The 23,609-nt window shown below is 47.4% G+C and overlaps 1 protein-coding gene across 2 annotated transcripts in view; it reads right to left on the reverse strand.

Moving 5' to 3' along the window:
• The window catches only part of LOC126548063 (breast cancer anti-estrogen resistance protein 3 homolog), a 249,730-nt gene that overhangs the window by 179,979 nt on the left and 46,142 nt on the right, over window positions 1-23,609 (reverse strand). Inside the window, exon 1 of one of the 2 annotated variants that reach the window (XM_050196145.3) lies at window positions 4,593-4,926. The exons of the other annotated variant lie outside the window; for it this stretch is intronic. The gene's annotated coding sequence lies outside the window, so the exon portion shown is untranslated. Of the gene's footprint in view, window positions 1-4,592; window positions 4,927-23,609 lie in introns of those variants that run through there. 2 annotated transcript variants of the gene reach the window in all.

The following is a 23,609-nucleotide window of genomic DNA, read 5'->3' on the forward strand; positions in this document are numbered from 1 at the left end:
TTTTGTTTTACTAGGAGGGTGTTTAAACGGGGATTGTAAAATTTCGGTGAGTTTTCAGACACTGACACACTCCCCGTAGCCTTTGGCTCAGGGTGGAATTAGGTGGCGCAATTACCCAGCTTTTCATTCGCTCCGAGATTCTTGATTGTCATCCTGAATTTCTCGTCTATCGACCATGATTCGGCTGCCCGTTGGCTCTTTTAGGGAGCAGAGGCCGGTACACAGCCTGCACGCCCCTTGCGGCAGTTTAGTTTTTCAGAGCAGTTCTTGTGAATGCAGTGTTTTTGCCACGCTGCGGGTTAGCCATGATGAATACTCGCCGCGGTGGCTTAGCGGCTATGGCGTTGCGCTGCTAGCTAAGCACGAGGTCGCTAGATCAAATCCTGGCCGCGGCGGCCGTATTTCGATGGGGGCGAAATGTAAAAACGCCCGCGGTCCCGTGCATCGGGGGCACGTTAAATATACCTTGGTGGTCAAAGTTAATCTGGAGTCCCCACTACAGTGTGCCTCATAATCAAATCGTGGTTTAGGCACATAAAAACCCAGAAGTCAAGCCATGATGAAAGTCAGGTCCAAACGTCTGGCCGGCTTTAGACGTACTAAACGGTGGCAAAAAACCAACGCTAAGTATAGATGCCGCTCTGCCATCCACTTTCCGTTGCACAAATTAAGATGCATAGGTTATCCACCTAATAGTGAATTAAATAACTTATCTAAAGCCCAATATTCAAAATCTCCATCTAGGAGCTCGCCAGTTCGAATTGTGCAGCGAGAGAGCCTGCCACTGGAACACTGCAACACAAACGCCAGACCAAGCTGGTCGCAGAGCGACCGGTCGTAAGGCAGCAAATGGTCGCTTTGGTCGAAAAGCGACTGTTTTGGGTCAGTAGCTCGCTGCTCGATCGCCGGTGTGAATGAGCCCTTACTGCTGTGGCAGTAAGGGCTCATACCTCTGCAGCGTTACCTTTAGGCAACGCACATAACTGTCTTCAAACCTCGCGATGAGGTCCGCTTGCAGAGTACACGCCCCTTGTGCTCGGGATAAATGCCGCTTGAGCTAGCCGCGTGTTCGACGCGTCTGTTCTGCAGGTTCTCACGGTCTAAAGGGCAAGCGCGAATTGTCTCAGTCAAGCTTGATCGGATATATGTATACGTTAAATTTTCCTGGCTGATTGTTACGCTAAAACACACTGCTATGGTCCCTACTAGAAGACACAGGTCAGACGGAATTGCACAGGTCTATACATGGACGCAGAGCAGGCACGTACCCAGGATATTCTTTCGGGAGGGGGGGGCAACACAAGGTAACTTTTCTATGCAAATGAGGGGGGGGGGGGGGGTGTATCTTTACTAGTACGTCCGCCATAAAGACGCGTAAACCCGCAAAAGAGAAATTAAATAAGGTGTATCTCACAGGTACGCGCCGGTCAGATACACCTCACCCGCTGTGGTTGCTCAGCGGCTACGGTGTTGGGCTGCTGAGCACGAGGTCGCGGGATCGAATCCCGGCCGCGGCGGCCGCATTTCGATGGGGGCGAAATGTAAAAACACCCGTGTACTTAGATTTATGTGCACGTTAACGAACCGCAGGTGGTCAAAATTTCCAGTCTTCCACGGCGTGCCTCATAATAAGAAAGTGGTTTCAGCACGTAAAACCCCATAATCTAATCTAAAGATACACCTCTCCTTTACTTGGCAAACAAAGAACCAAATGACATGGACTCGCGCAGGAAAGAAGCGCAGGAAGAACACTGCCAAGAACAAGTAAACAAGCCAAAGCGTAAAATAAACATTTCTAGTTGCGTTTTTCTGAATTAGCTCTGGAAGAATTGAAGAGAAATATATATTTGCGGTACAATTACAGGTCCTTTTTGATCCATCGTTTACTGCTCTACCAACTTAAGTGCCGAAACCGACTCGTATTGTTATTTGGGAAGTTGCGCGACGATGCGTAGCCGCCAGTCCCGTACAACCGCGTAGGACGCTGCGGTTCTAGACGTGCTGCACCCACTGCGGAAGGTTAGAAAAACACCCACATAAGCACAGCAGATAAGTCTTCGTCAGGCGGCTCGACTGACAACTGTAGAAGCATCATTGAAAACACACAGAATCATTTTCCAGTTCTGGCGGCGTTTTCTCTACTTCCTTATAAATAAAAAGATGTTAATTTCGGAAAGAGGGCGCCCCCCCCCCCCCCCCTCCTTGGGTACATGCCTGACGCAGAGACACGCATATGTACAGTCATGCACGAATCCTAGTAATCCAGAGCAGCACATTTTGTGATTGCAATGTTTCATCATCTAGCTTTAAGTTCCTTGCACTTGCTTACACGTCAGGCTTTAAAACCTTGCTCCGCTGTGCAAAAACAGGTTGTGACTGCTACGCCGGCGTGGCTCCCCATTTTATTTTTATTATTTTGAATCCCGTGTCCCCTTTAAACCGAAAAGGGTAATAAACCTGGGTATTACGCTGGTTAACCTGCATACATTCCTTTATTCGTGTCTATATCTCCCCATGTAGCCGTAGTAGTATAGCCTTGCTATTATATTGCCTACGCATAGTCGTTATAGCTATTTATCGCTGCTTTCGACATGGATTTCGCAACCACTTAACATATATAGTAAGTCCATAAGCACCTGTTATATGTTTCTCAATATGGACAATATCTTTGTGCAACTCACCCGTCGCGGTTGCTCAGTGGCTTTGCCGTTGCGCTGCTAATCACGGGTCGCAGGATCAAATCCCGGCCCCAGCGGCCGCTTTTCGATGGCGACGAAATGTAACAACGCCTGCGTACCATGCCTTGGGTGCACGTTAAAGAACCCCAGGACGTCAAAATTAATCCGGGGTTCCCCACTACGGCATGCCTCATAATCAGATTGTGGTTTTGGCACGTAAAACCCCAGAATTTCATTATTTTTTCTGCAACTCTGTTTCTCCGTTAACAGCGACTCTGCTAACCAGGTCAACTTTTCATAGCTGCTAATTGCGGAAGATTCGATGTGACTTACAGTGTGGATTTTCTGTGCAAGTCTATTCCACACCCCCCGACTAAACCAGTGTGTGCTAAACTTCTCAGATGGCCTTAGTATGCGAAGCCACCTGCGGCCGCGCATTTCATAGCCTGTTTCTGTTGTTGAAGTAACGGAGGATAAAACACTGATGCAGTTAGAAGCGTACATTCTTGAAAAAGCTGGCACTTAATTGAGATAAGTAAATCACGCACGAAATATATGCAGACAAAGCAGAGAAGGGACAGTACGGGCACTGACTGCCAACTGGTTTATTGCAACTGGTTACTGATGGTCAGACTTTATAAGCCACGCACGGTGGGGTGTTTTTTTTATGTAGTTATTTATTAATGCGGTGTCTTATGAGCATGTCTATATATCTTCAAATGCGTATATATTCATGTTATGCGTCCTTCCAATAAACCAGTTGTATAGTGAGTGCCTGCAGTACTGTCCCTTCTCTGTTTCCTATTTTTTGCATTCGGTTTCTTCGTTGACTAATACAGTTTCAGTAAATCCCTTAATGCATACTCATTGTTGTACAGAACACTCGGAGAGCAACTAACATGACATAAGCAGTTTTCATTTCACGCTATGTTATTAATGGACAGCACAGATACCCCATGGATGAATCGTTCGGCGTTCTTGTGTTGAATGGTTTTCTGCTCACAGCGGTGTTTCTTGTCCCCTGAAGAGATTTGAGGCCTAGATAAACTTCCAAAAATCAACAGCGCTGCAAGCACAAGTGTGAAAACTGGTACTCGTTGTTGGGAGCCATGAAGGTGAATACATGTCTATGTGACTGTGAAAAAAATATAGAAGATGCACCAACCGTACCAAACCTGACAATATAGAATATAGTTCTTTTATTCTGAGCGACAACAAATAATAAGAAAGAAAATTACGCTAATGCACGTCAGTCAGAACCGTCGAACATTTTATAGCTGTAATAACCGTAATGATCGTCGAAGAACAACTTGAGGGCAAAAAGTGTGTGTGTGTGTATATATATATATATATATATATATATATATATATATATATATATATATATATATATATATATATACATATGCATCTTCTATGTACGCGAAATTTGGAATTAATGGAAAGTACCAGCCATACAGATTTAAAACAACAGCTTTCTTGTGTAAGTTACCTCGTGCCTTAATGGCTTCGATCGCTCTTTAAGCGAGCACTCAGTTCATGGAACAGCAAATATTTCAATTGTTGCAAGTCATAAATAGATACACGCTCGGGCTTGCAGTCTGTTGATTAGTGATAAACGTTCGCCATGGTAATCGTGAACCTAACAAAATATTAGATGCTCAGTTGTGCGAATTTGCTTCCATGCATTGTAGCAAAGACTTCGTTGAAACAAACATTGCTGATAGGACACGCCAATAGACAATGCGAGTTTGACCGAGAAAGATTCACTTCTGTAGCCGCCAAGTGAGCGGCAGCTGTAATAATCTTACAAGCGCCGTCAATAGATAACACCAGCTATATATCAGTTCTGCTCTTCCGCTATTCCATCCACAGGTTGATTTTCGACACTCTCCCCACGAGACGTGTACTCACACAAGGCAGGCCGAGACGCCGGCGGCAGCTGCTCCTTGCAGTCGCCGCTCGAAAGCAGCGGACAACAATCCAGTCCGCACGTGAGAGACAGCTGTTGCTCACGGTGGAAGCGCGAGAGTGCGACACGGCAACCACCACGACGACTGCCACAATTTCGTAGAGGCGGTGACCGGCGCAGCCAAAGGTTTTCAACGTGGTCTTGCACAAAGTAAACGCACGGCTAAAACAAACGGCGCGCACAGTACGCAGACGGGCCAGCTGATCGAAGGCTGTGCCGCCGCGACGAAAGACGCCGACACGACTGCACGCGACGAGCCCGTTGCTCGAATGCTGTAAGTACGTAGCGCACGGCGGCGTGGCTTCGCTGAAGCCGCCAAGCGCAGAAGTTCAAGCTGTTCAAGTGGCCCGCTCTGCCTCCGCGCGCTGCTCGCGCCACCTATTGAACGTCAAAGCAAACAGCCGGTGAAAGGAGCACACGGGCGCGCCTGACGGCACTCCGAAGAACGACTACTCTGCGCTGTTGGTTTCGCTTTCGTAACGTCCGGCGCGGCCAAGGCAACCAAGTTGTTAGGGGGGTTGCCGTGAGTTGTCGCGCTTTCTGTCTTGCCATTTATGTACGGCCTTCAGACCTAGAGGCGGCTTGCGTCAAGCAGCAGCATGTGATTACATCTGTAACCATGCCCAATTAGCCTCGCTTGCCCTTTATATCAGTAAAAGACGAGCGAAACTAGGTAATTGGTATGGTCACGATCGTTTTCATTACCTGAATACCGGCTACCGAAGGCCATGGCAAGGAACGTTCATTTAACACGGGAGCTTTCAGTTTTAGGCGCAAGATTTGTGTAGCGACATACAAGGCAAAAAAATCCTCGCCTGCACGAGATACCGAGAGAGAGATAGCCACAGAGGCGCCACCACGTTAGTGACGTTTCTTCACCCCAGTTAATTGGAAATCCTAGGCGGCCAGTTCACCGCCGCATTAATCTTTCTCTCTTCGTCAATATTTGAACTGCTGCCTTCTTTTGTCTTGGCGTCGTTCCCCTCAGTTGTATTTTGTGTTGGCAGACTTACATAAGGTTCTACCAAATTTGTTGCGATAGATGCGGAGAAGACCACAATATAAGAAACTGGGCAATAAACGGTAAACGTTCTAGCATTCGACCTGAATGAACGCATGAAAGGTCATAAGGTTATATATTTACGAACAAGTGTACGCTATAATTAGTAAATTACAATATGTGCCGTAATTTAATTAGTTCGAAACCTATAGTTAGGTGCTTTTTTTTAATTCATCGATTACGCATAAGATTTCTCGTGAAGGTAATGTCCACCTAATCGAGTAATTCAATTTAAGGGCAAGAGCTGTTCTATCTGCCCCAGGTGACTTTTAAATAACTGTATGGTATATGAACGAGAAGAAAGGGGGTTAACCGAGGGGCCCGATTTTTATTAGTCATATCATAAGAAGCCAACAAGCACTGACACCAAGGACAACATAGGGGAAATTACTTGTGCGTATTAAATGAAATAAAGAAAGTTTCCTTTATTTCATTGAATAAGCACAAGTAATTTCCCCTATGTTGTGCTTGGTGTCAGTGTTTGTTGGCTTCTTATGTATGGTATATGAAGACACACTATAACACGAAGTAGTGCGAGATAACCTGGCGACGACTACAGCTGGAATAAATAATTGCAACTAAATGTCCCGGCACGGAAGGATACCGTGGCTTGGTGGGAGCCCTTGTTGTGGCGCCGCGCGTGCCTTTGCATAAAGGAATGTACGAGGAGCGCGACGAACAGCATCTGTGCGGGTCGTGGGGCAGAGTGTCGATGTCTAAATTATCTTTCTTACACCGTAGCTCAGGTCAATGGTTACTTATTTGCAATAAAACCACTTACTTCAGGTCATCCGCAAGGAAGCATTCTGTGCCATTTGTTTGTTCTGCATGTAAATGACATCATCAGGAAAATGAAGACTGCCGGACGGACGCAGCAAAGCCATTTTAGATCTCTTAGTTGCATGCTGTCTCAATACAAACGGCTGAGAGACAAGCTGGCAACCGCTTCCGGAAGGGGCACAACGCCCGCCTGCTCAAACAGGAGGGGATACAGGAAGTACACAGGAAAGGAAGATCGTGTCAATAATAATAATAATAATAATAATAATAATAATAATAATAATAATAATAATAATAATAATAATAATAATAATAATATATAGGCAGAGTAATCTCAAACATTAAAAAGAGGAAAGCCAGAAGACAGGAGGAGGTGGAAAATAGAAGGAGTTTAGCCAGCGTGAAACTGGCTGGCTACTTCTTACTGGGGTAAGCGAATATATGGAATTAAAGATGACAGAAGCTTGACACTTTATTAAATAAAAAAAGAAAGCGTGAAAAACAGCAGAAAGAGTGCGTAAACAACGCGATGCAGCACGCGAATACTCCAGCAAACTCCAGCATGTCCACTGGGGGACTGGAAAAAGGGCGGAATAAGCTGGCGCTTGTCAAATGCCTAGAGCAGTCAGCAGGAAACACAGCGCTACAGAAAGAGCATAACTCACAAAGCTGCAAAAACTACTTGGATGAACTTAGCCTCCAGACATACCGAAAAATCAAAATGCAGAAAGTGCACCAAACACCGACAACACGCTATCGGAGACGTAAAATTTCTAAATTTAGAGAAAACAAAGGAAAAGAGATCAAATGAATCTCATAGTCGACAGTCCAGCTTAGATAATTTCATTAGAAAACTGGGGGGAAATAAAGAAAATGATGTCTGCACGCTTGATTCCGGAGGAAGGAACACGCAACCGGGAAAATAAAAATTTATTGAAATTATGAAAGCTACCGCTTTCAAGAGTGGAAAGCGGTAGCATTCAAAGATCCCTGACTGCTTCTCACGCTTCCCAACAACTAAAGCGTATGTAGCCGTAATGTTTACCGGGAAACGCTGGTCGCAAACGCTATGCACGAAGGCGGGCTTTGTGGTAGAAACGCGGCCTCTTGCGTGGGCAGCAATACGGCGGAGGCGAGCGCCAGCAGGAGGTATTGTAAGGAACCTGGCGCGCCGCTCCGTCGCCCCCAAGACAGCCGCGCGCCGGCACGCGCAAATGGAGGACGCTGCGGCGGGCTGTGAATGGTATAAAAGCTGGAAAAGTGGTGTCTTTGCGTTTTTGCGTAACAGAATTGTGTTTTCTCGTATAGCCAAATTACAATGCGAGAGTTATCCTGTCTGCATGTTGTGTGTAAGTCATAGTTTACGATTTTTCCACGTATTTGAGCTTGAGAAATTCAATTATTTGAATAAAGAGCCTGGGTATGCGTGGTGCGAAAATCTTTTTACCGAAACGAAGCCAGATGCCGACGCGGGCCGCCGACGTCGGATTTTCTGCGACTTCCGTCAGGCAGTTTCGTCAATTTCGTGGTCCTCGATAGCTTTGTGTTTGTGCTCCGCGATGTTCCAACTGTTTCACGACTCGCACCGCTCGTGCATCGTGCAGTGGTGCACGAATACCTCAAAAGCAAGCCCTGTAAGGTTCTTCCGGATGTCTAAAGACAACAGGTCAGCGCGCAGACCCAAGGACAGAAGGCGCATGTACACGAACGCGGCCCTATGCATGTGTGTGTTCCATATGTCTCCGGACGTCGTTGCGCCTTGATTGTGCTGAACTTTGCTTTTACCAGTAGAGGAAGCTGACGAATAGATGTTCCTCCGCATTGTCACCTGGTACATCACTTGTGTTTTTCTATGCCAAGTCCCATTCTGCAACTTCAGTAACTCGCCCAACTTTCCATTCTGCCCTCAGTGCTTTTTCTTGGTATCACTGTTCTACAAACGTACTAACAGCTGAAAAATTACTGTTCGTGTTTATGTATTGTCTCAGTAATTGCCGATGGGGAAAACCGCGCGAACGAAATTCGTGTGCAGGCATGATACGCTTTCTTTTTTTTGGAAAGCAAAGCGTGAGCACTGCAAGTCTCTTATATGCAGATTCTTGCAGTTCGTGTTTATTACCCAAAGGAGGGCCCAGTACACGAGGTATGACTTGGCGCCTAAAGTGAGATAATTTGACTGCTGACATTGCATTCGTGGTGAAAGAAAAGTCGTGTTGTTGGCTTATTTCACCTGGTCTTTGATTGAGGAATAGGCCTTTCTGCGAATGTTTTTCTGTGTCCTGCTGTAAAAGCTGACTACTTTCTGCTCCCCCTTGCCACCGTTACTCAAGTTGTGGCCAAGTGCAAAATAATTTGATAATCTGCATTTCCGTTTTTAGTACAATGTTATTTTTGTTCTGTCGTGTCTGCTCTTTCATTTTGTTTAGCAGTAATGAACACGTCACACATTTGGTATATTTTTGTGCAGGTATATAACTAAGTTCCTGTTTTTTTGGTACAGCTGTCAATAAAACAATCTTTGCTTTTTATTCTATTTTTTAGACATTTTTCGTATTATTGTTTTTGCCACTGCGAGTGAATTTTCGCTTTCTTTAGTTGTCCTCATGACTATGTCGTACACGTCATCCAGTTTTGTGCAATATCTCAGTGCGTATATCAGAAGCTCTTCTACACATTGGTCTTTATGGCATTATGTAAAAATCGCTTTTTTTATACATGTGTGCACAGAAAACGGTCTTCGCGTTTTCATTAGTTTTTTTTTTTTTTTTACTGTCTGTGAACTTTCGTGTTGTTTATAGTCATGTAAATGTCATGCATCTTTCACTTTTGTTCATTTTCTGAGCGTCTATCATACCAAGTTATACGAAAATCTTTGTTTTCAGAAACGAAGTATTTATGTTCTGGCAGACGCTGGCATAATCAAAGTATGGACAAGACTGCGTGTGTGCAAACACATAAAGAACCCACGGCACACCACGCGCCAGTTCACAAACTATGCCAATGCGCGGCGCAGCGCTCGCGCGCGATAAAAAAGAAATACGTGCCACAGACAGGCAAGAAGAAAGCAAAAGTAAACGGTGCATGGGGCATGGGGGAGGGTGGAAAGGAAGCTGAGCGGATTGGCATAATAGAAAAAAAGAAAAAACAAAAAGCACTAGGGTGAGGAGGCGCCGCGCGGCAGCTGTTCCTGTTGCCATGACAACGTAAACAATCGTGTGTGCCGCCATTTTGCTAAAGTATCGCCCTCTTGCTAGGGCCGTAATTGAAGGGGACCTTGGCGCTAGCGTCGAAAGAGCGTCTGCATTAAAACAGCCAATGGCAGCCATGCTGAGATTCACCCCTGGGTTAATACTGTCTTTCGGTCATTCGAGGCCAAGAAGGAGATAGTCACGAGAGAGCGTTGCACGTTGTTGTAACATGATCGAGAGTCGTCGCAATGTTTCAAACCATCGATCGAAGTTCCTGGGGGCGGTTGACTCCCGCCTTGGATACTCATGCGACACACGTCTCGCAAACTCAAAGGAAACGCGAACAGCAACAGTCATGTTCAAAAATGCGCCACAGTGACAGCGACAGCATTACCTTCACGCAACAGCTACACAATATTGCATACGCGTCTAGAACGGTCGAGAAACATGAGAAAGGGAGCTTGTAGAGAGCAAGAGGCGCTATGTCAGAGCAGGTGAAGCCCCTTTAAGAGAAGCATGCCTCAGAACTTCCTCCTCCTCCCAGGCGGCGCCTTCTCGACCCTAGACTCGGAACATTGGAGGCGATTCTAGAGACGATGTATGTATTTATCATTGTTATTACGGATTACAGATTTTAAGGATTACGGCGCAAAAGCTGGACGGGAAAAAGGTAGGTCTTTTGTCCTTCTTTACCTGCTTTGCCAGGCTCGTCTTCCTTCGACCTTTTTTGCCATCATCCCTATAATAACATGTTTAACCATCTAGCTCAATCTATGTTCTGTTCTCGAGACATCGGTGGGTAGAGAGAGGCGAGTCACATTCATCACATATTGCGTCACCTTTTTTACGTTTATCGAAGCACGATCATTTGAGCTTGTGTCTTGCGCTGTTTGGCTAGTTCGAGAATATAGGAGATCGTACAGCCGGGCATGGCAGAAACCTGCTCTATAATTGTAAACGGAAGACGCACCCATTATGTGCCAGAGGTTCAGGGAGAAGTATTTACCACTGCAGCAAGAACATTACTGGCGGTTCAAAGTTGGAGAGCCGTGGCATATGTAGTAACTATACGATGATGACTACATATGTTTTTTTTTCTTTTTTGGCGTAAGGGCCAGGGGTGGCCAGAGAGGACCATAGTAACTGTAGCTAGATCATTGATTGATTAACCTTCCGATTAATCAATTATTCCTTCAATCGCGGTTAATCGTTCGAGTTCACGTGAAAAAAACCTGACAAGCGTCGGCAGCGACGTCACCGCTTCGCTTGCTCAACAGCAAGGGTGGGAAGGACATATTGAGCTACATGCTTCGACAATAAAGACGCCGCACGCGTGCATCTTATGAGAAAAGCCACCCACGCGCGCGATACTTCAAGCCAGCGGTACCTTTCAGCGGTGCAGAAATGGCCAAGTAAATATCCTCACTGCTGCTGGACATTTGATTGCGTCTAATATGTTGTCCATTGTATGTACATAAGCTTTCAAACCAAATAATAATAATATGCCCATTCAAGCAAAATGTCGCTGGTAGGCCATCAAAGACAAATGTCGATTCAAATGGCACGGTTTGTTTGTTATTCGAAGTTTATGCATAAAATTTATCCCGTTAGAGTTGTTATGCTCCCGCACGTGCATATACGTACGTACGTAGGAGGGTGGATCCAAAAATAAATAGAATTTTTTTACTGAGGCGAAAGGGAAGTTAGTATTGGCGTGCCACTAGGCATGTGTACAAAATTATCGTCTCCATCAATTGGCCATGCATCTGGTTCAGCGTCATTGTGTTAAGTCTCGCCAACTCAATGCATTGCTTTATTTCTGAGCCTCTGTCGACGTAGAACTGATAGTTGGGCGAGTTGGTAAGTACTTATGGTGAAATTTGTAGCGCGCACAATAGACAAGGACGCAGAGAAGGTGGCCACACGAGTTCAATCGATGTCCATTTCTAGTATAGTAACTGATGTCCTCAGTGCTAGAACGTGAATATGGCTTACCTGCTTTAGCCAGATGGTACACACAGTGGCTTACGTTTGCACACTCCCTCCTTCGCATAAGCATCTCCTCAGCCTGTCGATGCACTCTCATGTGTCCACCTTCTATGCGTCCTTGTCTATCGTGCGAGCTACAAATTTCACTCTGTCGCCGTCTTCATCGGTTTTGCAATGGCGGACGTCAAAGAATAACGTGTGTGCATCAGGTCATATGTTCCCTCTTGGGAATTTTTAAATATGCACATCGAAGAGCTTGCTTATTTTACAGTTGTATCGCAAGATCAGACAGCCAACCATAATTTTTACGTCGAAGTGACCGACCAGTTGCGTTGCGCAGTTTGAACAAAACGCCCCGATCATGTGGAATTCGGGCGAGCAGCTTGTGCACCCCCAAAACACTCCCGCCAGACAGATTGACCAGGTTCAGCGACATCACCAACCACTACAAGATGCAAAGATGCACTTATCCTCCACCCCATCCACAACTCAGTAGATCGCAAGCTGTCCAGTGGCGACAACCACAAACCAAATCCTACAAGAGCCCGATACTAACGCTATTTATCCAGAAATATACACAACAGTTAGATGCAAAGTGTGTGGCACCAGAGCCACGCTACAACAGATGCTATGGGAATGCCAGGAACTAATACAAGACAATGCGAGCGCAGCCTCCATCGACAGCCTCCGCGCGCGATGGCAGGCCGCGCTGCTCAGCTCAAACCTAGAAGACCAACTGTGGGCAGTCCAGCGGGCCAAGGAAGCCGCCGAGAGGCAAGAACTCTTGGCCGTAACCTCGGCAGGTGCCCAAGCTCATTAACTCGACGGACGCGAATCGTACTGATTCGAAACAAAGTTTTCTCACTCCCTCACACAGCACTGAGCGTGCTGCCTTCCCTGACAAAATAAGATGACAACGCTACGCCACACTTCCTACTCCCCGTGGCTTGACCCTTGTACGACTTATATCCAAAAATGAAACGAGACCTTAAAGAAAAGCGTTTTCAAGATGTGGAGGAGGCAAAGAAGAAAACGACGGAATTATTGACTGGCCTCCGTTTGGGGGCAAGAGTTTTTAAACGTTTCCAACAATGCATCAAATATGTGGGGCATATGTCCGTTGCGTCTCACTGAGAGTACTCTGAAGGTCTTTAACGTTTGGGAGTGTTCGACGAAATACGCGAATTAGAAGAGAAAAATAAAGCAATACTCGTTACTTCGGGTGTCCCTCGTAAATCCACAAATCCGAATAATCGATTAACGAATCGATTGATCGGGTTGAAAAAGTTCAATCGATGTCCATTTCTAGTAGTAACTGATGTTCTCCCTGCTAGAACGTGAATATGACTTAACGGCCCTAACCAGATGGGACCACAGTGGCTTACGTTTGCAGACTCTCTCCTTCGCATAAGCATCTCCTCCACCCGTCGATGAACGCCAAAACAATACCCACCGTAAGTTCCTGTGCATCGCTCCCGCAAAACGTACACTGCGAGACTATAGTGCTTTGTATACAAAGCCCGTTCACAAGTCAGGACAAAGCGACGCCATAACACCACTCAGATTTGCCTGCGAGACCTCGTCGGTGAGGATACTTTAGGGCCACGCGACCAGCAGAGATGAGCTCACTGTGTTCGATGTAAGTGGAGGCTTCAACATACGCCCGCGTCCCAGCTCTGCGTGCCACTCGGGAAGCTCTCGATCGCGTCCGAGCTGTGTAAGCAAACAACTCTCGCCGAACGGCGTCGAACCGATGCATGCGCTCGCCCACTTTGGCACCAGGAACTACGAACCAGCGACAACGCCCGCTGTGTGAGGAAGCGGCCGCTCACGATGGCGGAAAAATACCTCTGCTCCAAAATATTGCGCTTCTTTGCTCTTTTCGAGTATGCGTGGCACGCAGCGCCGATCTGTCGATTGAAATAGCGTTGAGAGCGGCAAGGAAAAACAACCACCAATGAAGAGAAGCGACCAGCCCACCTCGTGTGCGAGGTACATGGGGTGACCGCTAGTGCACACGATCACCGGGCGTGACGAGGTTTGCGGGTTCACATCGCCGTCTTTCACACCAGGCAATGCCATAGTGGCGTGCTTGACATCCAGAGCTCCCGAAAATTATGGCGCTCAACAGCGAAGTGAGCCAAGCGGGGATTTCTGCCAGTCGTGCTTGAGAGTCGTGCCTGAGGCTTATGCAGCACTGGCAGTGGAATAGAAAAAAAAAAAGTAAAGGGACAAAAAAAAAGAAAAAAAAGGAGATTTCAGTAACTCGGATTCCATTAACTCAATTACTGCGAACAGCAGTCAAGAGGAATAATGCATGAATTGAAATTATGCAACTTTGCGGAAGCGCCAGAAAGCAGCAAGTATATACTATACGTATACAGGGTGTCCCACATAACTTGAGCCAAACATTAAACATATGCAAATGCCCCGTAGCTGGACAGAACCAAGGTAATGCTGCTTGCCGTCATTTGGAGATACTAATTTATTGCAGCACGACTGGCCTCGAGCGGCCATGGAGTCGCCCGGCAATTTTGCGTGTATTTTCGGGCGTCTTTCGCACTCGGAAAAACACTTTTATGTAGCATGTATTGAGCAACAGAAAGCTGTATCGGGAGTTTTTCATGTTGCTCTACAACTTTCTCATTGGCATTTTTCCTCTAATATTGGGGGGGGGGGGAGAGAAAGAGAGAGAGAGCAAATGATAAAGGAAAGGTAGGGAGGTTAACCAGGACTGAGCCCGGTTGGCTACCCTACACAGGGGAAAGGGAAAAGGGGACGGAAAGACTAAAAGAAGAAGAGAAAGTCTACTGGGTATATCGTGCGGTCACTCAGTCCGGATCACAGACGCTGACTCAATCCAGTGGCTTTCAAATATCGCAGCAGAGCTTTTGTAGCTGCGATATACGAGGCCATGGTCCCAAGATCTTCTTCAAGGTGAACGGTGTTCTATCTAGCTGATTGAGAGCTGTGCAGAGGTCATGTCTTTCGTTTTGAAAAGATGGGCAGTAGCACAGTAGATGTTCTATAGTTTCCTCGACACCGCAGACACTACAGTCGGCGCTATCAGTCATTCCAATCAAAAACGTATATGCATTGGTGAATGCGACGCCCAAGCGTAAGCGGCACAGCATTGTTTCCTCATTTCGCAGAAGCCCTGGTAACATCCGCAGTTGCATAAAGGGGTCGAGGGAACGCAATCGTTCTTGGGTGAATTCAGGTGTGTGCCACTTCTCTAATGTCATACGGTGTGCTACCTTGCTTAGGTGTTGGGCTGCGTCGGTCCGCGATAAAGGTACAGAAACAAGGGTTGCTCCTTCGTGTGCTTTCTTAGCAGCTTCGTCAGCGAGGTCGTTGCCGGAGACACCGCAATGGCCAGGCAGCCACTGAAACACGACGTCATGTCCTTTCGCTATCATACGATGGTGCATTTCTCGTGTCTCCGACACTAGTTGTTCGCAGGACCCGCGACGAAGAGATGACAGAAGACATTGTAAGGCCGCCTTCGAATCGCAGAATATTGCCCACCGATTAGCGGATTGGTTGTTAATGTAATCAACGGCACCTCGGAGGGCAACAAGCTCCGATCCGGTCGATGTTGTTAAGTGAGAAATCTTGTATCGGATGCTAATTGATCGTGATGGTATAACCACTGCGCCGGTGGAGCTGGTCTGAGTGGAAGAGCCATCCGTATATATGCGGACTCGGTTAAAGTACAAAGTGTTCAAACAATCCAGAGCTGCTTGCTTCAGGGCCAAGGTAGGCAGGTCGGTCTTCTTTCTTATCCCTGGAACCGTAAGACGCACTTGAGGTTGTTCTAAACACCACAAAGCTGAGGTTGGACGTGTTGAGGGTGTGAAGCCTCCAAGTGATGGCAAACAACATTACCTTGGTTCTGTCCAGCTACGTTTTGCATATTTTTAATGTTTGGCTCAAGTTACGTAGGATACCCTGTATAGGACCCAGCACAGAATTACTTGCCCTTACTGGCGTTTGCCCATTCTTTTGGTGCAACCTTTTCTTTGTTTTTCTGTACTTAGAGATGAGCACTCTCTGCTCGGGAAACTGTTCGTATATGTGTAGCTCACATGTGATTTTGTCATATGTTGTTAAGTGCCCTAGATATGTGTAAGTACGTAAGCCATCTCCTCTGCGAAACTCTCAACTTATGTGCGTGGTTTCAGACACCTTTGCGCACTTCCGCTTCTTTGCGGGACTGTGGGTGTGTCTCTCTTAGTGTCCCACTTTCACTCTCTCTGCTGTGCCTTCCTTTACTCGAGCGCGGAACTTCACAAATGTTCGTGTTATTCGACTGTCCCCCGTGGTTCTCAGTATCCCCGAGATTTTAATTTTGTCCGCCCTGCGAAAACGAGCAGCCGGCGCCAATAAGGGCGCCAACCTATAATTTAATTTCATACAAATAATAACAATAAAAAAACGAATCGAAGAGAGCGTACTTTTTTTTTATGCCTTGCGAGAAACCTGGGAGCAGAATTAACACGCACTAGGGCAGAGGGACGCGGCAGTTCTTGTTCTACTTTTCTGGGCACTTCTAACGAGCGTTATCTTTTGCCTACTGAAAGAATTTATGGAACGGGTGAGAGGAACGTGCTGCCGCGGCACGCTTTTCCCGGAATCCCGCCGAGAGGCGGCGTTTGGAGACGGGGCGCGCAGCCCGAGGCCGTCAGCAGCAACGCGAGCATATAAGGCGAAAACCTGCATCGGGTCCTAGCTAGGCAGAGGTCTATTCGGATTGCCGGTGTCCGGTTGCTGGTGCTTCACGGTCGGGGCCTCGAGGACGGGCAGCACTAAAGCCCCTCCATACACGTTGGCACGAGGATGGAGGGTCATTAGGCGGCACAAGCGTGCATGCAGACAGAAATGACGGTGGTGAAGTGTGAAATAATGCGCAGGTGTCACGGTTTCAGGCGCGCGCATAGGGGAAAAATAAATATTCAGTGACCTGCGTTTCCGACTTGAACTTCGAAAGTTTTGTGTTAACCACATCAACGATGTGGGGATGGGCATTGTCGTGGAGCAAGATGACCTCATTCGTCAATTTTCCACGTCGTTTGTGCTTGATTGCGACACGCAGCCGATCCGGCGTTTCACAATATCGGAAACGATTCATAGTCTCTCCAGGTTTAGCAGATTCGATTAGTAATGGCCCCTGACGATAAAAAAAAAATGTCAACAACACTTTTCTGACGGAAATGACGGCCTTTGCTTGCTTTGGGGGAGGTGAATTCGAATGTTTCCACTGTAAGCATTGCCATCGTGTTTCAGGCTCGTAATAGTGGCACCATGATTCGTTCCCGGTGACAATTGCAGACAAAAAGTCGCCACCATCGTTGTGATACCGGATCAGATGAGTGAAGGCAGCGCCGAACATCTCCGTCTTCTGGCGGTGGTTCAAAATCTTGGGCATTCATTGCGCGCACAAGAGCCGATAACCGAGATGTTCATGAATTATGGCGTGAACCGAACCGTGATTGATTTTCACACGCTTAGCAAGTTCATCGATGCTTATCCTCCGTTCTTGTCTCATCAGCTCATCAACCTTTGCTATTTTGTTAGGAGTGATTGCACGATGGCTTTGACCCTGTCTTGGATCGTCTATGCAACTTTCACGTCCTTCTTTTAACAATTTGCTCCAACGCTTCACAGTGGCCAATGCAATGTTCAACGTACACGGCAGCCATACGGCGACTAATTTCTTTTTGGGAAGCACCTTCAGCTGTCAAAAACCTCACGACATCACGCTGTTCAACTTTTGGAGCGTCCATTATGTCACGCAACCATGTTCAGCCCATTGTATGAGAGCATTAAAGAACATTTATCCTCACACCTGCGTGTCACTTTTGTAAATAAGAGATGCCTCTGTGCCACGTACATGCCTCGCATATAATGAACCGAACCAGTATTGCGCGGGATGGCTTGGCTCACTGTGATTTGACTCGCCCTCGTACATTAGAAATGCGAAGATACAATGGAATATACAAATGCCACTTGGGGCAAAAAAGTGTCACTGTAAACAAAGTTCACTGCACGTATACACAACACATCGCAACAAGATATCTAAATATACGTGTAAGTCTGCAATAAATCTACATATATAAGAAAAAGTCACTGTATATAATGCGTCAAACAAGGCAAATAAATTTGTTGGGCAATCACAGATTCACAGATGACAGAATCCTAACCCCCCCCTCCCCTCCCTCCCTCCCTCTCTCCCTCCCTCCGCTTCCCCCGGTGTATCGCGCGTAGCGGAAGGCGGCGCGCTAATTCATCCCCGCTTTTCTCCCTTGCACACACAAGACTGAGTCACCATCGTCGGCTCACCAAGCACCCTCCTCCCCCCCCCCCCCCCCCTTACGCTTTCACTCGCACATTCAGCATGCGGGGCGCGGTCACGATATTATCGCCCTTGGACTTTATACGGAACATGAGGGCGACGGGGACGGCAGGAATGCGCCTGGAGCTAGTGTCCATATAATTGCTATCGCCATAATAGAATAAGAGTATCCAGCAACTGAAGTGTCCCGTGGCCCTTTACGTTCCGCAAAAGAAGAAGTAACAAAATCGAACTTTCACTATGCGACAATTTGCCCCGCCGCAGCAATGTCTTCTTTTCTTTTGTGGGGCCGGAGCACCGAAATAACAAACAAAAAAAAAAGAACGCAAAGGAACGCACGTTGGCTACAATTGACTGCCTACTTTGGGCACCTAATGTGCCTACCAAAGGAATATCGAAGAAAACGTGAGACGCTTGGCCCATAGAGAACCATACGCATACTGCTCGGTATCCTACACCGGCGAGACAAGACTTTGGGAGAGGTTGCGCTCAAGCGAACGCGTTGCAATCCGTCGATTCGCCACAGTGATGGCGGCGAGCGACCATTGTTTCTTTTACTCGTTTCCTAGCCAGAAAGCGTTCAAAACTCTGCCAGGAAAAAGTCCACTCAGCCAGAGAAAAACGAACGCGCACCGACGTGCGCCGCGCGGGGGTCGGGGCAACACGAGAAAAACGCGTGCGCTCTGGCTGGCTCTGACAGCCCGCAGGTAGCGAGAACAAGAAAATTGAAGAGGCTCAATGTGTGCTCGCGAATAAAAGTCAAAGTGAAAAAATAAATAAGAACGTAGTTACGTCTGCTGGCTTTAGTGTCTTGACATGGATGCTTTGGCGCTGGTGAAAAAAAAACATGTTGATATTCTTTTCTGTGACACGACGGCACAAATTAACCACCACAACGCTTCGTCTCATTGGACCTCGATGCGTGCTTTGTCAACTTGTCTGATAGTGTGTTGATCTGGCTTGTCTCGTTGGATGTTCCGATGTGCGACTTTAGAAAAGTCAATGCACCTTGGCGTCAAGAGAGAGAGAGAGAGAAAGCAAGGACAAGAAAGGCAGGGAGGTAAACCAGAAGAGCATCCGGTTTGCTACCCTACACTGGGGGTGGGGGAAAGGGGAATAGAAAAATGTTTATAAAAACATTAAACCTACAAAGTTCCGGATGGAATATGTAAAGCACGACTTTGGAAATGTCAATGCACCTTTCGCATCAAAAGTTTATGAGAACTTTATACGAATATCAGAATTGAAATCCATGCGCTCCGTAGATTCCGCGGCCTCCGCGAGATGCCGCGACAAGCCCGCTCGCCACCAAAACGCCCTTGAAACTTTGTGCTCGGATGGGGCTCCTTGCGTTATGTGACTCCAGGTACATGGGCGTTGCCGCGAAATCCAGCCCGAGTTTGCAATGTTCGCGCTGAAATGTCTTTTCGAGTGTGAAAAAGACATTCTATACATTATGCAGAATGATGTCCGGCGCCGGGGGTTGTTTTTGTCGGCGGTGCATGACAGCACGAAAACATTTCGGGGGGGGGGGGGGCTGAAGTCCCATAAGTCCCTCCCCCTGGCTACACCCCTGAATACTACAACTACTACTAACGACCTACCAATAATAATAATAATAATAATAATAATAATAATAATAATAATAATAATAATAATAATAATAATAATAATGATGATGATGATGATGATGATGATGATGATGATGATGATGATGATGATGATGGTGGTGGTGGTGGTGGTGGTGGTGGTGGTGGTGGTGGTGGTGGTGGTGGTGGTAAACAGACGGATGACTTCTGCAGACTGGTAGATACAATTTTTTTTCGCGTCATGGAGACATCAAGTGTGAGCTATTATCGACATACACCGCAGAAACACACTTTGTTTTCTCGCTGTAATGCTACTACAGATATTAAAATGTGAAAACGTTTTAAGCGTTTAGAAAAGAAACACAAATATGAATTTCATCGAAACCACCCAACAAATTATTGTTCTAGCGCTTTGCGAATATTCAGGCTAAAATCTGCATTTCCCCCCTCATGCTATACAGAAGAGATATGCGTTGATAGCCCGTTCACATCGGAAGACAGAAGACGGACGCAGAGAGAGCTCAGGTCCCTATGTGAGAAACCGGATAGTATCCATTATGCCAAAAGGTGAGGCGTGCAGACAGGACACAAGAGAAGAAAAGTGGACAACACGAACGCAGGCGTTCGTGTTGTCCACTTCTCTTGTCTCGTGTCCTGTCTGCACGCCTCACCTTTTGGCATAATGAATCTTTACCAACTAGCTCAGCTTTCTGTCGGATAGTATCATAAAGCCACGGTGAAACGAAGACAGCGTTGTGGGAGCAAGCATTACCGACTGTCGCTGTTGGAAACGTCACATGTGCTTATAGAAAGCTCCATCCGTTTCTGGAAACTTGGCTGCCCTGATCATAATCGCAACTAATGGTATGCCAAACCCGCCACGGTGGCCCGCTCAATGGTTATGGCATTTTGCTGCTGAGCAGGACGGGGCTTCGACTCCCGGCCGTGGCGGCTGCATTTTGATGGGGGCGAAATGCAAAAACGCTCGTGTACTTGCGTAGATTTTGGATCTATGTGCACATTAAAGAAACCCAGGTGGTCAAGCTTAATCAGGAGGCCTCCACCGCAGCGTACCGCCTCCTAACTCACTGTGCAGTTTCGGGACGTTAAACCCCACGACTAATTTAATAATACTTTTAATGATGTGCCTGAACTATTCGCCTGGGCTTCACTTGGTTGTAAGAGCCTCGTACGCCGCACCTGGCTGTTACTTGATTACTTGATACACACAGATCACCAAGAGAGAGAGAGAGATAGAGAGAGAGAGAGCAAGAACAGGAAAGGCAGGGAGGTTAACCAGAAGAGCACCCGGTTTGCTACCTTACACTGGGGTGGGGCAAAGGGGAATAGAAAGAGGAAAAAAGGGCAAAATTTGCGGCGGATGATCAAGGCGCGAGTGAAGCTCTCACTCGAGGTGCAAGTATTAGCAGCAGCTCTATAATCAAATACTGACCTTCGAAATGTATCAGGGTTCAGTTACACGTCTCCATGTAACTTACGCTACCTTACGAAACGGTGAAGTCACACAACTTATACACCACTTGTTGTAGTTCGATGACAGTTTGCTATGTTTGCCTTTTTCTTTGCTGAGCGTCTAAGCAACCCCTTTAACGAAAAAGATATGAGTTGTGTCGCACGCGTGTTTGTGATGTACATACACTTAAATCAAAACCTATCAAGTCAGCAAAAAATTACACGCTGCAGATGAGCAATACCTGATATTATCGGGTCGTTTCCAGGAAACGACGCGATAGGTATCGTTCATTCTGTCCGCTCGAGCTCCGCACCTGGGCAACTAGGTAAGCCCTGCAGGCACAGACGGAGCGGCTCGCATTTCACCAATCACCTGCCTGATTTTGCGATGATGTCACGCCGTACTACTCGAGAGCCGTTTCCTTGCGCTTCGGCAGCACCACCTACGCTCATGACGCAAGATGCGGCCTGTGGCCTCACGAGGAAAAGCGTCGCCGGGGAGCTGCCGACGCAGGGAAAGGAAACAAGACTGGACGGAAGTGCACGTGCGCAAAATACTACAGGGAGAGAATGCCGGTTCGACAAAAACAAAAATGGGCAAACATATCCTGAGAAAATTACTGCAAACACGAAAGTCCAACGTGGGGAGAAGCCGTGGCTGCTGCGTATGCTCGCGAGGCTTGCGTAAGCAAGGATAAACCAAGCGGTGCGCACAGCTTGATTGCGGAGCAGCTTAAGTCTAGATTATGCCGTAGTTCTCCCCGGCGGTCGCCCCTCTACCATCCCTGCATAATCTCCCTTATCCTGCTAGGAATCCAACTCGCTGGCAGCTCTTGCTTGCAATAGATACGCACGAGGAAAAAGCGGCAAAAACGAAAAGACTTCGATGGCCCACTAGAAGACCACACGCAACGGTCCCCGTCCTCCGCGCAGAAGGAGCGTGGAGATAACGATAGCAAGGTATCAGATAAGAAAGGCGATAAAGCACAGACAGTTTTTTCGTGCACGCCGTAGGCCGCTCAACTTTCGTCACAGAAAGACCCCAAATGCGTGACACACACAACCCGCATTTGCGACGCACGTTTCTCGCCACTAGTGTGTACCGCAGATGGGGGCCGATCAAGACGAAGACTTAAGATACAATGGACAGTGAAAAACCGCCCACTTTGAAGGATATCCCGATTACTTAAGCCACGAGCAATTAAACACACACCCACACACACACACACACACGCACGCGCGCGCACACAAACACACGCACGCACGCGCGCGCGCGCACACACACACACAGACACACACACACACACACACACACACACACACACACACACACACACACACACACAGACAGATGCGCGCACGCACGCACGCACACGGGGGGAAGGGGGAGGATGTCGGCCATGATACTCGAAGGAACTATCGCGGAACCTCCTGTAAGCCACCGCTCTCCGATATACGGGGTCACGACCCACTGGGGCAAACACCGAAGCCCGAGTAGAAAACAAGAGCATGCCGCGCACGCGCGCTTCTCCTCGCGCTCGCTACGTGACCGAGCGCTGCAGCGTCGCATATCCGCGAAGGTCTCCGCATACTATGTTACAGTGACAGGCACATGCGGTCACGGCGGGGAACTGACGGCTGCGTGTACACACTGCACTGCACGACCCACATCCCCTGCCGCTCTTGTCGTACACACATACACGCGTGTCGCCAGTTACACTGGAACTATTGAACCACTCAGCCTGCGGCACACTACACAATGCAACTTTGCCTAGACCCGCCTGTCACGGTAATGATTTTGTGAATGTTGAATTACATTTCCGAAAAGCCGAGTTGCGCTCAAATTAAAGTAACAAGTGTACTAAGTGATGTATGTCTGCCCAGACACCCATCGCTCGTTGAGTACTTCGACATATGGCTCAAGAAAGAGAGAAAAGAGAACAATGAGCAGACGCCATTAAAGATGATTGTAAGAGTAAGCGAAGCTTATATCACTTAATATGTACCATACAGAGCTTGTCTCTCTGAAAAAAAAAAAAAGGAAATCTGGGGTTTTGCGTGCCAAAACAACGATATGATTATGAGGCACGCCGTAGTGGGGGACTCCGGATTTATTTTGACCTCCTGGAGTTCTTCAACGTGCACCCAATGCACGGACGGGCGTTTTTGCCTTTCGCCCCCATCGCAATGCGGCCGCTACGGCCGGGATTTGATCTGGCCACCTCGGGCTTAGCAGCTCAACGCCAAAGCCGCCACCACCACGGCGGGTGCTTGTCCCTTTATTCTGCGTTCTTTTCTGGTCTAGTTGAAGCGCCGTCGTTTTGCACAGCTGCTGCACGGCTGCACCACGCAGTACAGCGCATACATGACAGCGAGACGCGCGGCTGTGCGTGAACTTCGTTACAAATATATCTCGCTTTTGTCGCGCCTAGTGGTGTTACTACAGGTTACACAACATGCAATGCCAGGCGTGCCCTTTCTGCCGCCGACCTTGTTTGTTCTCAAAAGCACTGCAATGTAGCATA

Source organism: Dermacentor andersoni, chromosome 1, assembly GCF_023375885.2.
Source record: "Dermacentor andersoni chromosome 1, qqDerAnde1_hic_scaffold, whole genome shotgun sequence".
In the NCBI taxonomy this organism is placed as follows: Eukaryota; Metazoa; Arthropoda; class Arachnida; order Ixodida; family Ixodidae; genus Dermacentor; species Dermacentor andersoni.